Source organism: Lynx canadensis, chromosome A2, assembly GCF_007474595.2.
Source record: "Lynx canadensis isolate LIC74 chromosome A2, mLynCan4.pri.v2, whole genome shotgun sequence".
NCBI classification, from domain to species: Eukaryota; Metazoa; Chordata; class Mammalia; order Carnivora; family Felidae; genus Lynx; species Lynx canadensis.
In genome coordinates this window covers 154,119,196-154,135,865 of record NC_044304.2, presented here as the reverse complement: position 1 = coordinate 154,135,865, position 16,670 = coordinate 154,119,196, and the positions used below count along the sequence as shown (strand labels likewise).

Here is a 16,670-nt window from a genome sequence, read left to right as displayed (position 1 = left end):
ATATCTCGTGTGTAACAAAAGGTACCCTCATAGGCCGGATGGTTTTGGTTGAGTGCTTCTGGAAGGGTTGCTGTGTGGTTTTGCTCGAGGATTATAGGTCCCTGTCCCTCCTGGACCCCCCGGCCTAGGGATTAAGGCTTTATGTTACCTGGTAGGGTCCTTCCAGCTACGGCTGGAGAGCATCGTCATGGGGCAGTAACTCATAGAGCCGGTGTGAGAACTGATTTCATTTTAGATCAGCTCTGGCCTTGGAGACGCATTCACGGAGAATCTGGGCGGCTGGAGGGGTCATTGCCGATTGATGCTTCCCGGGGAGCATCCTGGTTCAAAGAGCCCCCAGGCCTGGCCACGAACACCAGGGCATGCCCCCTTCTGCTGCTCCAAGTCAGCGAGAGCCCCATGTTCTGTCACTCATCACTGCGGCTCTACGGTATGGCCAATCCCTCTCCTGCCCTCTCCCTCCCCGTCCGCCACCACAGTCTTTAGATTGCTCCTCCAGTCTCTTGTCTGTGGCCTTGCCTTACCATCGCATCAGCTCTACACCTTTCGTTCAGGACCTCGCCTCACAGAACCTCCTCTAAGGCGGGCTGGGAGCCTCTTGGCCTTGGCCACACAAGGCCATTTTCCACGTGGCAGGCCGACTGGCCCTCCCGCTCACAAACACCTCACGACTCCTTGCTGCCTACAGGATAAAATTGAAACCACGTCTGACTATAACTCGTCTTCCCAAATGCATGTGCCACTCCCTGCGGGAGTCCTCAGATGCTTTCAGCCGTCCTCATTCTTCCTTGTGTTCCCTTCGGATAGTGGTGTTCCTCTTGTATCTTAAGCTATCTTATTCTTATATCTGCAAACTATTCCAGGTCCTGTGGGAAGTAGATGGCTTATAAATCTTAAATAATAATGGTCTTAGGGGCTCTTGGGTGGCTCAGTTGGTTAAGTGTCCAGTCTTGATCTCAGCTCAGGTCTTGATCTCAGTGTCGTGAGTTCAAGCCCCACATTGGGCTCTGCTCTGGGGGTGAAGCCTACTGGGAAAAAAATGTTTAGTCTTATTCCCTAACTGCAATGCATGTCTCCTGACCCACTGGCCTCTGTGCTTCAACCTCCCACCGCTTCCTCTTGGGGTGCTCTGTCCTGTGCTCGGTCCTCCTTCCAAGCCTTGCGGCATATCATCAGTAACAGTTATGTCAGCCTTAACGTGGTCAGTTATCGGTTCCCCATCACCCATCTCCTTGTGGTGTTCTCTTCAAAAGCAGTAGTGCCGTTCTCGCAGCCCTTGGGATGGTGCTTGAACGTGGCGGTCTCTCGGCAGACGTTTCTGGATGCTCACCATGGCCTCTAGAATCCTCAGCCTGGCAGATCTGTAAATCTAGCTTCATAAATTCATCAAGGATTATGAGGTCGGGAAGGACTGACTTGCAGTAACTAATCTTACAGAAGACTGATTGATGGATCTGGATCATTACAGAGAGAGGCGAGGCATGCTTATGCCAAGGGCATTTCCTCCTTGGTCAGGGAGGCCTTTCTGGAATCCCAGTAAGAGATCGTACTGCTTAGTAAGCACAGAATTTGAGCAAAAGGTATTATGTGTTTTTACAGATAACTATAAATTTAAAAAAGGCTCTCTAGGGATGTTTCTCTCTAAAGAACCTGAATCAGACATCTAAAATGAAATCCCCTCTCTCCCCCTTAACAATGAGAACTCTCCGACTTATTTATAAACTTCACTCCGACGACTGTCACTTGCCACTGTAACATCATCCCTCTTTATTTTGGTATGTTCAGCATGTTACAGTTCCCAGGTTTATAGATATCTTCCTTAATGACATTTTAGGATGATCATGTTTGAGTCACAAATATGACAGCATCTTAAATCCTGCTTTTGCAGTTTCTAAGGATTCCTTCTTTTGGGATCTGCCGAGCTCTCTCTGTAAGTTGGCACAGCACAGCACCCCTGTTAGAGCGGGGACACGTGCTGTACCTCAGTTCTTGGAGCCTCGGTCTAAAACCCCATAGAAGTAAGGAGTCCAGGGTAGTGTTTGTTCCTCCATTAATGAGTCAGTGGTACCCTGGGTGTGGGAGCAAATGCTATTTGTAAACCCATTGCTGACTTCAGTGATAAAGAGGGTACAGACTGTGCCTCGCCAGGCTTGTGAGCGTATCGTGAGTAATACCCGCGGCTATTATGATGTCAGAACTTGGGAATTCTCTCCCAAGAACAGAAGCAGTGCATCATGCAGGTGGGGGCAGGGTGTGAAAAAGTCTCTTTTTCCCAGGAAAGCAGCAGCAGAGGGGCATATGCTGAGGCTCCGACTAGGGCGCCTCGGCGTCAATTCGGCCAAACTGCCGTGGCCGATCTGAAGAGCAGCTTCCCATTTCAGTGCTAGCATGTCATTTGTCTCCAAGGTTCCAAGCCTAATAGGCATGTGTGACAGGTGATCCTAAACCTTCTGCTTTTTTTGGAGCGTTCCTGGGTGGGGATAAGGGTGCGCTCACCTGAAATCACTTAATAGCTTTGAGGATCGGAGCTTTGCCATCGTTGAACGCATGGGTCTCATGAAGCTTTTTCACAGGACACAGACCTGGTGCCTAAATAGGGGCGGTAGGGATTGAACCATTTAGAAGTTTTAAATTTGTCTCTAAAAATGGTGCGCTCTGCTTTCGACGGGTGAGCACGACGAGCATCAAAATATAATTACATTCGACCTCGTTCATTTAGACTCATCTGGGACAGCAGCATTAAGGGAAGTTGCATTGTAGTTAGGAGGGGCTGAGTTATACTGCGGCCACAAAGGGGCGCCTGGGTGGCGCAGTCGGTTAAGCGTCCGACTTCAGCCAGGTCACGATCTCGCGGTCCGTGAGTTCGAGCCCCGCGTCGGGCTCTGGGCTGATGGCTCAGAGCCTGGAGCCTGTTTCCGATTCTGTGTCTCCCTCTCTCTCTCTGCCCCTCCCCCGTTCATGCTCTGTCTCTCTCTGTCCCAAAAATAAATAAATGTTGAAAAAAAAATTTAAAAAAAAACAAAAACCCCCGCAACCCGGGACTTTGAAACAACAAGGGTGTGTGTGTTTCGCCGTCGTGCTGCCTGCGTACCTGTGGGGACTCAGCTGGGGTCCCTCTGCTCCTGGTTATCCTCATTCAGTTCTCTGGCCATGCAGCCTCCACCCCGGGGATCATCGCTGGCGGGAGGATCGAACAGGGGGACCGCACACTGGCTCCGCAAAGCCTCTGCCCAGAAACGGTATTTCACGCTCACTTTTTATTGGTCGCAGTTAATCATGTGGACAAGGCTAACTCACTTGGCTTGGACATCTGAGTCATAGGCGGGGGTTTTCAAAGTGAGGGGCTCAGAACAATTTATTGGGAAATAGAAGCAAACACTAGAAATACATATATTTTATCCCATTCTTTTAAATCTTCTATGTTTGTGTTTTTTAGTAAGCATACTATGGTAGTAAAATAGAACATGTATAATTTATTAAAAATAAATATCAGATGTATTAGGGGTGGTCAAGTTTTGTTTTTGTTTTTTTTCTTACCAAGTGTTCAATCAAAAAAGGTCATAGTTTATGTAACAGATACGGATCTGCAATGAACGCGTTGTATTTAGAAACTGGGTCTAGTCACCTCACACCTGTCTGAATGGCTGTTATCAAACTGACGAATAACAAATGCTGGGTAGAGGATGTGGAGGAAAAGGAACCCTTGTGCACTCTTGGTGAGAATATAAACTGGTGCAGCCGCTATGGAAACGGTATGGAGGTTCCTCAAAAAATTAAAAATAGAGCCACCATATGATCCAGCAAGTCCACTACTGGCTTTCCGGCAAAAGGAAAAGAAAAACACTAATTTGCAAAGATAGATGCACCCCTGTGTTCACTGCAGCGTTATTTACAGTAGCCAAGATGGGGAAACAACGCAGGTGTCCGTCAAATGATGAATGGATAGAGAAGATGTGACACACACACACAATGGAATACTACTCAGCCATAAAAAAGAATGAATCTTGTCATTTGTTACAACTTGGATGGACCTAGAGGGTATTACATTAAGTGAAATAAATCAGAGAAAGACAGATGCTGCATGATTTCATTTATATGTGGAATCTAAGAAACAAAACCCAACCAACCAAAACAAAACCTAGATTCACAGATACAGAGAACAGACTGGTGTTTGCCAGAGGGAAGGGGGCGGGGGGGAGGGGAGGTTGGTGGAGGGGATTAAGAGCTACAGACCTCTAGTTATAAAATAAGTAGGCCATGGGGATATAACATGCGGCATGGGGAATATAGTTCAATCATATTGTAGGACCTCTGTAAGGTGACAGATGGTGACTAGACTTATTTGGTGGTCACTTCACAATGTCTACAAATGTCAAGTCACTAACCATGTTTGCATACCAGATGCTACCATGATACTGTATGTCAATTATGCTTATGAATAAAATAAAATAAAATAAAATAAAATAAAATAAAATAAAATAAAATAAAATAAAAAGAAAGAGAGTCCCAATTATGACCAGGGGTAGAACTTTGGTATAAAGCATTATAAGGGGTCCTGGAGGAGTTAGGGTGGCCTAGGCTCACCTCGTCCCTCGAGCACAGCAGGTGAATACCAAATCATTTCAAACACCAAGAAATCGGTCTGAATGCTGAGAGAACTACACAACTAGAGAGAGAAAAGAAGCCACGTCACGGGAGAGTTCAAATTAAAAACTTGCGGGGCACCTGGGTGGTTCAGTCGGTTAAACGTTGACTTCACTCACGTCATGATCTCGGGGTTCACGAGTTCGAGCCACGCGTCGGGCTCTGTGCTGACAGCTCAGAGCCTGGAGCCTGCTGCACATTCTGTGTCTCCCTCTCTCTCTGCCCCTTCCCCTGTCACACTCCGTCTGTCTGTCTCTCTCACTCTCAAAAATAAATCAAACGTTAAACAAATTTGTTTTAAATTAAACAAATCAAAACTTGAAAAGAAGAAAAGAGTTACAAGGGGAAAAAAGGCACATGTTTTTTAGGCAAAGTAGGTAAAATATAGGCTCTGCCGTGTGAATCTTCTCAAGCCCTTGAAGTTTCCCGGCATCCTCTTCAGGGTCATTGGAAGTTGCTTTCTTCCTGATCAAACTTGCCTTTCCTGACGGAGTAGCATTTGAGATAAGTAATAGATGAGACCCATTTCAGTGTTTCTCTGTTTCCTTTGTCCATCCGGAGATGGCACACGGAACCGCGTGTGTGGGCCAGGCACCGGGCTGAGTGCTCACGTGTCCTCGCGCCGTTAATCCTCACCACGACCCCCTGAGAAGCTCTCGCCGTGCCCATTTTCTGGAGGAGGACGCTGAGGCCTAGAGAGGCCGTGCGGCGGGCCGAGACCGTGCAGCCAGCGAGGGGCAGAGCCCGTGGCCGACGTGCTCCCCGGGAACTCGGAAGCAGTCTGGAATGAGCTCTCAGAACACTGTTACCCCCCCTCACCAGGTGCCTGCCTGCGTTACGAGGCGGGACACGGGCAGGCTCTCCTACGCGTGAGCCATGCTGCGGGAGGAAGGCGCCAGTAACCGTCAGAACGTCACCTCCCCTCGGTGCCGCCTGTGGGTAGCCCAGCACCCAGGCTGTGGGCTAATAACCGCACCGGGGCTGGCCTGATGGCAGTGACTCCTAGCATGAAAGTGTCCTTGCGGCAGACGTAAGAGCCCACCTTAATCTGCACAAGCGTTTTCTCACTTCTCTGCCATCTTTTTCTTTAAAAAAAAATTTTTTTTTTCAACGTTTATTTATTTTTGAGAGACAGAGCAAGAGCCAGGAAGGGGCAGAGAGAGGGGGAGACACAGAATCCGAAGCAGGCTCCAGGCTCTGAGCTGTCAGCACAGAGCCCGACGCGGGGCTCGAACTCACAAGACGGCGCGATCATGACCTGAGCCGAAGTCGGACACTCAACCGACTGAGCCATCCAGGCGCCCCTGCCATCTTTTCTTTTACCTTTTCCTCCTCCCCTACCTTCCTCCAGCGTCCCTGCCAGTCTTCCGCCCATTTCTCTGACTTTTCTTCCTTTGTGTCTTCCCACTTTCCTTCTCTTTCCACCACGGGAGTGGCACAGATTCCTCTCCCTTTCCCCAAAATGGTCTGTAATGGAGTTTTGTCAGATGTCAGTTAAAGCAACTGAGAGCAATGAAAAAAAACCCGCCAGGGAGCAAAGGAGCAGCAATGGAGAGTTCCCGATGGGAGCGGCGGTCGGCATTTCAGTCCTGGAAGAGGGGTGTGCTGCTGTGCCCCCGGCCGAGGGTGGGGTGGATCCTGGGTTTGAAGAGAACCCAAGGGAGAGAGGCCTGTGTGCGGGCGGCTTCACAGGCATCCCTGTGTCTGCCTGACAGCTTTCACGAAGTTTTCTTTGCGGGTAGATAACAGCCTAGGAGAGAAACGTTAGGAGGCATACATAAACATGAGCACAAGAGGCGGCGAACAGGTGTTGTACCGGGAGCAGATTGCAGGCGGCGGGCCTTTGTCCTGGCTTCTTTGTCTAACAGCAAGGAGTTGAGGTTTCAAGAGGGCGGGTCTGAGGAAATGCCTTCCCCGGACTCCTTAACTGCTGGTGGGCTGCAGCTGAGCACAGATGGAACTGTCGCCTGCTCTCGTCCCAAATTTTGTTGTTCTGAAGTCGAACGCGGGTTGCCCTGAACAAATGTATTCGCATCGAAAGGGGAGGTGCTCTGCGCCCTGGCAGGATTGGTGACTAAGCCATGGGAGTAAAGCTGAGGATGCTTCTAGAGCTTTTCAACCAAGAGGCGGCAAAGACAGACTCCATTTGGCCCACGTGACCCTGCGATTGTTACAAATGCTTTATCACAGCTTGAGTACAAACATATTTTTTTCGGTGAAATAGATCCTGAAATATATTACAGAGTATATTCGTTTCCTAGCGCTATGATCGCATTAAGGTACCCAAAATGTGGCTTGAAACAACACAAAATTATTCTCTCATAGTTCAGAGGCCAGAAGTCGGAAAGCAGAGTGTCAGCAGGGCCTGGCTCCCACTGCGGCTCCGGGCAGAGCCTTCCTGGCCGCTCCCTAGCTTCTGGTGGCACCCGCAGCCCTCGGCACGCTTGGGCTTGCGGCCACACCACTCTGATCTCCGCCTCTGTCTTTAACGCGGAGTTCTCTGTGTGTCTGTGTCTTTCCTCCTCTTCCTATAAGGACACCAGTTGTATTGGATTTGGAGTCACCTTAATGGCCTCATCTTAACTGGATCACAGCCTCAAGACCTCCTTTCTAAAGAAGGTCACCTTTGCGAGTATCGGGGGTTAGGACTCCAGCATATCTTTTGAGGGGACACGTAGCAATAGCATTCCGTAGAGTAATGGAATTTGCGTACTCTTTGGTGTCAAAGAGAGTTGGCGTGGCACAGTAATTAGAATACCAAATGGGAAAGAGGAAAGTAGGTTTCCTGTTCCAATGCTGAGTGTGCCAAGCATTTCCGGAGGTGAACCTAAATGAGCTCAGAAAGACAAATCGGTTGTGGGCTGGGCATGGGATGAGTGACGGTTAAGTAAGGAGACCATTTGATTTTACTTTACCAGTATGGTACCAGAATAACTCTGTTTTGCACTCGAGAGTAAAAAGCCTAATGGATTTTTAGCCTTGATTTGGACTAGACTTTATAAGACATTTCTAAAGGATAGAAAAGTCGAAACTGAGGCTTGCATGGCATTGCCAGATACATACCTGGTCTCCCCAAGATCTGTTCCAGTTCTGGCTCACTCGTTTCTTGAGGTGTCAGTCATGATTTTGGAGCAGTAGTGAATGGGGGGGGGGGCGGTAATGAGAGAGAGTGGCTGAGAGATTCGAGGACAAGGCTTTTGCAAAAATTTGTGACTCAAACACCTGGAAATTAACACCATTGAAAGTTCAACCGCCTTATTTAGAACATTTCAGGAACAAGATGAGCATCCTTCTAGATCCTTGGAAAATGTATATTTGAATGGAATTTATCTGTGTTGAAACCAGGAGTAAAGCTGGTTTTGTTTTTACAGTTGGTGGATATTTACCCTTTTCATCCCGTCAAGTTTGTTTAGGAAGGCCTCTCTTCTTGAGATCCTCAGTTGGAAGGAAAATGCAAAGCTGGGAAATGTCACAGCCGCCACAGGCTTTGCATGAAAAGGATAGTGTGGACAGCAGAAGAGAATTAGTACGTGTGACACAAGACTGGCCCGAGAAGAAAACTTCCATCCCATGCCCAGCCCACAAATGATTTCTCTTTTGAGCTTACTCATGTCCTACTTCACAAATATTTGATACACCCAGAGTCAGAACTAGAAACTTGGCTGACTCTTTCCCATTTGGGTGTTACTAACATGTCCCTGCCAACTCTCCTTTATATCAGAGTTGACTGCAGTTATCCTCAGGATACATAACAGGTACATCCCTGCATGGCCTTTTCCAGAAGCACTAGAACATGCACGTCATGCAGAATTTAATTGAAAATAACCACTTTGCTTTTGCTTGTTTCCATATGTAATATGTGACTAATTGAAATGCCCTCATAGGTCATTCGAGGCAAGATATGGGGAAATCACAAAATGAAATATCTTCTCTCTAAGGAGGGAAAAACGGAGGGAGTTCTTTTGGAATATCCAGACTCTATATCCTGAGAAGATTAAAGTCTGGTAAAAAGCTTTGGGTTTCCTTAAACCTATTATTATGGGTTGAGTTGTGCCCCCCACCCCAAACTCACATGCTTTATTCTAACACCCAGTACTTCAGAACGTGACCTTGTTTGGAGACACAATCTTTACAGAGCTAATCAAGTTACAGTAAGGTCATCAGGGTGGGTCCTAATCCAACATGACTGGTGTCCTTATAAAAAGGGAAATTTGGACACAGAGACATGCATGGAGGGAAGAGGGAGTGAAGACACACAGGGAGAACACAGCCTCCTATAGACCATGAAGAGCCTTGGAACGGATTCTGGGAACGAGTCCTCGGAAGGAACTGAACCTACCAACACCTTGATCTTGACCTCCAGCCTCTAGAACTGTGACAGAACAAATTCCTGTTGCTTCAGCCACCCAGTCTGTGGTCCTGTCTTACAGCAGCCCCAGGAAACTAATACTCTGATGTTCAGGAGTTTAGGGGTTTTTTTGTTCCTTGTTTTTTTACTAACAAGAGTGTTGATTAATGCAACTATTGTTTTAAAAAGGAGTTTTTGAGTTAGTTTTGTTTCTCCTTTCATGGATTCCGCCAATTTCCTAGAGAAAGAAACTGGAAAGCATGTGTGTCTTAATGGCATCATTCTTTCCTTCACCAGAATTATATTGGATTCCTAATTTCCAGATTGCCTGTAAACACCTGGTAACATGGCCTCCACATAATCCATTCGTGGACTGCGGTACTCACCTGCTGCCGTGAAAGGCTGGTTCATCTATCACGGTTTATGGCTTTGTTCAGGCAATATGGTAGAGTCACAGCAAGGTGAATGTGAGAGAGGCTCAAAGCTGTTATAGGTGAGGTTAGCAACTTCCAAAAAGAAGTAAGTCTGAACCTGAGAGGGGCCGATTTCGACACATCACGAGCCCATAGGAAGACAGATAAGGAGAATTTGCAAATGGCGAGGACAGGATGCTTTCTCAATTGAAGGACTCCAGCTTCTGGTAGAATTTGTAGATTCAAGGCAGATGACGTAAAGGATTTTGAGAGTCCTGAAGAGAATCACATTTCTTGGAAAAGCAAGAGGGTAACTTGGTGCGTTTGCTTCTCTTCCCAGGAAAGCACCCCTTCTTTCTCTCCTCCTGACACTGTGGGAAAAGAGGGCTATTGGCTTATATCCAGCCAGGCCCAGTACCTCTTTCTCTGTTTTCCTTCTCTAGGATCAATCCCTTAATTGTGTTTATCATCATTTTATCCTTGACTTTTCCCCATGACTCATACTTTCCTCATACTATTCGACAACGTCTGTGCCCCCAAGGATTTCTTTATTTGCCATCTGCTCTACTTTCTACACCATTTCTCCTGGGAAACAGCTATACCCACACGGACTCCATTTCCATCTAGGTGTTGGTGATGGCCCTTAAGGTCAATATCTCCAGTCACGATCTCTCGCTCATTCTCCTGTCCTGGTTTTTTTCTCAGTACATATAGAACGTTTCCTCTATGTTGTTATCAATGCCTACAATGAAATCTATCCAAAATAGAGCTCTTCCAGCCGGACTCTCCCCTCAAAATCAAGGACACCTTTCCTTCCTCCGTCTCTTTGGGATGTGAACTTTTGATTTTAGTCTTTTCCCCTTTTGGTATCTTTGTCACTGGTCCTGCTGATCTTTGTTTGTCAATCTCTGGTGTGCGCGTGAGCTGATCCCGGGTCACCCTGCCCTCTTCCCCCTCTGACTAATCCTGTGCCAGGTTAGTGCACCTTGTTGGAATCCATTCTCTTTTCAAGATGGTTTATCCTCACTCAAGACTCAACTGAGCAAATGGGAACTAGATGCTGATGGTCAGTGAGCAGAGACTCCTGACACTTTAGTTTGGGTAAATTAAGGAATTCCTTGCCTCAGAGTTGCAGCATGAAGAGTTCAACACTGAATATCTCCACTTGGGCACCTTGTCAGTGCTGTAGCTCCACTTGTGGAAAACCTGTTCTGTTATCCCATCCCCCGCCCCCGAGACAGACAGCTTTGCTTCCACTCCCCGTCTTTCCTGCCACGGCCGTGGAACCCTGCTCCTTTGAGCCCCCCAGACATATTTGATTTCCCTCTCCTTTGCCCTTACATCCCACCTGTCAGTGTGTCTTGTCTTTTCTTCTCCACAAAGCCTTGTGTTTCTGCTACCTCCTTTCTGTTTCCTCAGACAGTCCCTTAGTCCAGATCCTCATTGCCTCACCCCTGGACTGCCGTGACAGCCCAGATCATCTGACTCCAGACCAGTGCTCTGCCCACTGGGGCCACTCTGCATCGGATAAGTGAGGTTTACCTCTTTAATGACATACACTTATTTTATTTGACCAATTTTGACTGGCTGTGTTTCTCGGATGTTATGGGAACCAGATGATGCAGAAACGGTAGATGGCTTAGGATGATCACTGTTGTGGGTGCCCATGATTTTAGCAGGTGGTGCGCAGTCGGGGGTGCCCCATACTTTACATCTGTCGCTTCTCCCATATCAGCTTTTATTTCTCCTTGCCTGTTGGACCAGTCTCCTTGTTTGGAACTTCTAGTCTGAGAACCTGAAGAGTGAAAAAGAATGGTTAATAGCATGAATTGAGAGTCAGGCGGACATCAGATCAAATCCCAGCCCTGCTCGTAGTAGCAAAGTGACCTTGGACAAACTAGATCATGTCCCCAGACTCCATTAACTCATCTGTAAAACAGGGAAAATGCACTTTACAGTTGTGGGGTGTAAGCACCCGGGGTCTGACACAGAGAGCAAAGTCAATGATAGTCCCTCTGCAACTTGTTAATTGTGTTAGAGGACAGTCAGTAAGGCCGGGTGAAGGCTAAAGGTTGGATGGGAGTGGCTTTAGTGGTCGGGCTCCACCCCAGCCTTACTGAGTATTCAAAACTTACTTCTGAAAGACTGAGTTAGAAGATGACGGTTCTGGGTGGGTAGGCTATTGGTACACACGGTTGTTTATTCGTTTAGCATTTGTTGTTGTTTTCCTATGTAAAATGCCCCTACATTGTCATCTCCAAGCAAATCCTAAACTTCCTGAGGGCATAGGGCCATAGTGCCGGCTGCTCCCCACAGTTTGCTTACGCCAGTTAGCAGGACCTGGGACATTTCAAAGATACCCCCCTCTCTAATCTCAGCTCAAGTCTTAGCTCCTCTAAACTCCTGTCATGTTTAGCTTGACTAGTTACTTAAAGTTGCCTAGAATTGCCTGTTGTTTTTTAATTTGCAGTGAACTTGACAAACCCATGAGATTTGAGGCTCCTTTAGGCAATGCTGATGTGTTAGATGTCTTTGTGTTTCCTTCTGTGCCCAGCCCCAGCCTTTTTTATATAGAGGACCCTTAATGCAGTCAGTAGTATTGTTATTGTCATTATCGACAAAAGAATTCTGTCGAGTGTATGTTTGCTTCTCAACTGTGCTCTGATGGAGCAGACTGTATATTTAACGTGACACCACTAGAGGATAAACCGACTTTGATTGAAAACAATGTAAAAGCCCCACAGGCATTTAGTGTACACTATTTTGGAAATATATCATTTAAAATTGGCTAATCTGAAATTATCTTTGCACTAGTTGTGAAATATAAACTTGATAAGCAGGGAGACTATCATTAAAATTGTATGAATATGGTTTTGCATGTCCATGAAGACATTTTTTTCCTAGTACTTTTCAAGCCCCGAGGCGTCCAATTATCATGTTGTACAGGGTGATCAAGGGTTTTTCAGATTAACCCTAGATGTTGAAAAATATCCATTCAGGTGCTCATTTCTAACATTCGTATATTTTTGACATTTCTTTTGAAATATTCTAGAACTGGACGATATCTTCATGTAATAATTTGATTTATGATACAGATACGGCATCCCGTCGGGTATGGGAATTAATCCTTCCTTTAAGTTCCTGATTGCTCCTATCAAACACTCATTACTCAGCAGAAGTGTGTGTCAGAGGATTTGGGGAAGTGGGGACGTGTGTACCTTCTACACCAAGGTGCTCACGATTGTGGTGCTCACGATTGTGTTCTCGCGAATAATGTAACTGGACTCTGTGTGGTAATCTATTTCACATCTGCCAAACCACAATTAAACCTTATCCACTGCGGGAAATGGTGCCATTATTTTACTTATACAATTCCTTCTCTCAAGCTTTGGTAGAATTCAGTGAAGTTGAATTCAATTTAATTTCTTTTTAAATCATAGTTGAACCCTCACTCATCCCCATGGTTTCACCAGAGTCTGATCTTCCAGTAGATAATTTTGGGGTGGTGAAATGGAAAGGAAATGTACTCAGATGTGAAGCAACTTTTCAGTTCTTCTAGTTGTGAAATAAAAAATTATGAAGAAACTAAGCAACTAAGCAGGGGGAGAAAAAAGAACTAAATGAGCCAGTCCTTTAATAAATGACATTTAAAAAACCTTGTGCGCTAATCCTTCAGGAAAATCAGGAAGATATTTAGCTATTCTTATTTTTAGGTGGAAAAATTACTCTTAATCCTAGAAAACGGGATTTATCAATAAACCATTAAGACAGAGACAAAGAGGCACATAGAATTGTTTTGGTTGGAATGTCTAGGGTCAGGGCCTGATTTTTCCGCTTAATCCTGGGAGCCTAAACCCATCAATTGTCTTCCTAGCTTTCAAACTAGGACCTTTGTGAGAATGGATTGGAAAGAGTAACTCTGGACTGTCCCAGACAAAGTCGGACGTGTGCTCACCCTGTCCATAGTACATCTGGCCCAGAGCCTAGTGGGTACTTGAGATTTTAAAATCTGGAGAATCATGGTAATCCCGAGGAATAGCATTTGAGGCCCCAGGCGCGATGAAGGGCATTGTTAGCCACGCGCATCTCCTCTCTGGTCCTGGGCATCTGTCACCAGAGGTAGCCAGCGATGATTTCCACAATTTTATGACCCTTGGCTGTCATCCCAATAACAAATAAGTCATAAGCCATCCTCTTCCCCTCTGTAAATTTCCACTTCTACACTCTGGCCTTTCTACAAAATGTTTTTGAAACAGTGAAAATAGAGAAAAGAGCCACTTCTCCCTTATGTAACATCAGCAACTTTCTTCCAATGCCATGCGACCCTTCCCTCCCCAAGTACTTGAGCGTTGAGGAATGAGGCGCACATGAGGTAGCAAAGGACAAAGGAAACGCTTTGCCTCCAGTAGATAAGTTACTAAAAGTCGAGGGACTGGTTATTTCTACATAGTGGACAACATCTAGGACAATATGAATATTTAGTACTGGTGACTATAGAAAACAACATTTTCAGTATTACGACAGAATTAGAGGGAGGTTGACTTGAACAGAAAGAGCAATGGGGAAAAAATAGGTAAAGTGTAGATTCTGAATAAGCAAGCCAAAATGGTCTTGCCGGGCAGAAAGATGTATATGGAGGTGTAGTCATTTTGCATAGGTAGATATTGGAGTTCAGGATCCAAACAGGAAGGGAAGCCTTTCTTAGATCTACGGGATCAGGTTGAAGGTGGGGCTCCGAGCAGGTGCTGGGTGTCAGGCTGAGGCTGCTTGTGGACAGTCAGAGCATGTCCAGACTGAAAGTACCGATAGACGGTGAGTGCTGACATCAGGGCAGGAGCTGCCCAACCCCTGCCTCGTTTTTTTTTTTTTTTTTTAAAAGCCTTGGTATGGGTGGGAAGATAGCGACAGGTTTTTCTTTACTTTCCAGGGGATGGCCAGGTCCCATAGGTGCCCATGACTGGTCATTGCTCTATGGCCAGAGAGCTAAGCTCTCCTGGAGGTCTGGCCAGTTAGAGTGCTTTTATTCCATCAACTGAGTGCCTGCCATGGATAATATAAACTGTAGCTCTTGCACCCAGAATATAAGCTGGTTATGGAAACATGACCTAAATGTGTAACAAGTGAAATAGCACAAAAAATAAGTAATTCAGCTCAACAAGACAAGATTTTGCAAGGCAGAGGTACAATTTGTGGCCAAATGGATAGTGCATATGGTAAGTGCTGTAGGGAAAGAGATTCGGGAATGATCACTGTGGGTTGGTGAGGTCTGGGAAGAGGAGGGATCCGAATTGTCTTGTCTTTGAATAACTTTGAAGGCGTGCCAGATGAGGGAATGGAGATAGGAGTGTGGAGGTAGGACGTGTAGAGACATTCTAGAAACAGTGATAGAACTGCTTAATTCAAGTTGGGGGTTGAGGATAGTTCTTCGTTGGAGATGAAACCAAGAAGGTAGTTGAAATTGAATGTGATAGTGTTAAGTGAAAGAGTCCTCAGCTTTATCTTGTAGACACTAAGAAGACACTGAAAGTTTTTGGACAGGGGAGTAATGTGCCTAGAATTATTCTAGGAAGATTAATCTGGTGACTGAATATGGACAAGTTAGAGGAAAAGACTTCTCAGGTAGACCAGATGTTGGCATTGGCCCTAGTCCTATTAGGAAGTGATAAATAAATGCTTTAATCATGGAAGTGGCAGCCAGAATGGAAATACAGAGATGGCTACAGAAGACATTTTGAAAGAAAGAGAAATTAATAAGATTAGTACGTTGTCCATGGATAAAAGAAGACTCATCAAAGGTAAATCCACATTTTTGGAACCAAGTGACTAGAAGAATATTCTATGAACAGAAAGGGGGATGTTAGAAAGGGGCGTGAGATGGCTAAAGTTTTAGGAGAAGATAAGGAATTCAGCTTTGGGAGATAGTCTTTGACGTTGCAGGAGGCAGAACTTCCTAATGGAAGATAAGAGGGAGAACCTGGCCTGAGATAAACGGTGGGAGTCGCCTGCATAAAAATGACAGCTCAAACTGTTTGAATGAATATCTTCCAGAGAGAACAGAGTCAAAATGTTGGAAATACCAACATTTTAAAGGAGGAAGAGGAAAAGGAACCACCCAGGCACACGGTGTGCAATCAGACACTGGAGGAGGAGATTACAGATTCTCATAAGCACAGATAAGAGCATCGAGAAGGAAGTTGTGGTCAGCATATCAGATGTTTCAGGGAGGTCAAGGAGAATAGGGGCTGAAAAGGGGCCATTGGTTTAGGCAATTAGGAAGTCATTTACCTTTAAGAACCTTGCAGAACACAGCACTGTAGTGTGTGGATGTGCGGGATGGGGGCCTAGACTAAGGAGAGAGCCTTGAAGAAAAGGGAGCATAAACCACTGATGACAGGTGAGAAGGAAAAAATTAAAGGGGGAGAGTATGGCTGTTACTCTTCTTACCTTCTAAGTTGGGAATGTGTGACACGGTGACACAGGAAGGCAGAAAAAGATTAAGTCATTGATTTGCTTGGCAAAACTTTATTAAATACCTACTAAGGACCTGGATCTAATTAACAAGCAGAAATTGAAAGCTCTGGGAGAGGGAGAGGACAGTGGAGGGAACTGGAGAGGAGGAATCATGAGAATGAAAGGAGATTTGGGGGTTGGAAATGAGAGACACAGCTTCCTCTGAGACCGGGGAGAAAGCAGAAAGGATGGGGGCTGGATGTAGATTCAGGAATGTTCTGAAATGGAGAGAATAAAGGTGGAAAGCAAGACTGCAGGTGTTGGGCTCCTGGACAAGTGGAAGGTGTCTGCTGGGAGGGAGGGTGGCTAGGGTGACAGGTGACAGGGTGTGAAGGAAAATGTTTAATGACCACTCTAGGTAATGCGAGGGGTCTGAGACAGGAACACAAGGATGGCTAGACAACAGCAGTCCTTGACGGAAATCCCACTGTCCTTGTGCTTCTATGAGAAATGGTTATGGCGTATCTGGGTGGCTCAGTTGGTTGAACGTCCACCTTGATTTTGGCTCAGGTCATGATCTCACAGTTGTGAGACTGAGCCCCACATTGGCCTCCACGCTGGTCATGGAGTCTGCTTGGGATTCTCTCTCTCTCCTCTTCCCCTCTCCCCTGCGCGAGCGCACGCTCTCTCTCTCTCTCTCTCTCTCTCTCTCTCTCTCTCTCAAAAAAAAACGAATGTTTATCAACTACAGTTAGATGATGAGCAGTGTTTGTTTTCACTTTCACCGTTAAGAACTTACCTTCCTCATTTCATTG

The 16,670-nt window shown here is 46.0% G+C and overlaps 1 protein-coding gene across 2 annotated transcripts in view; it reads left to right on the top strand.

Moving 5' to 3' along the window:
- The window catches only part of HIPK2 (homeodomain interacting protein kinase 2), a 179,051-nt gene that overhangs the window by 42,080 nt on the left and 120,301 nt on the right, over nt 1-16,670 (top strand). The window lies entirely within an intron of this gene.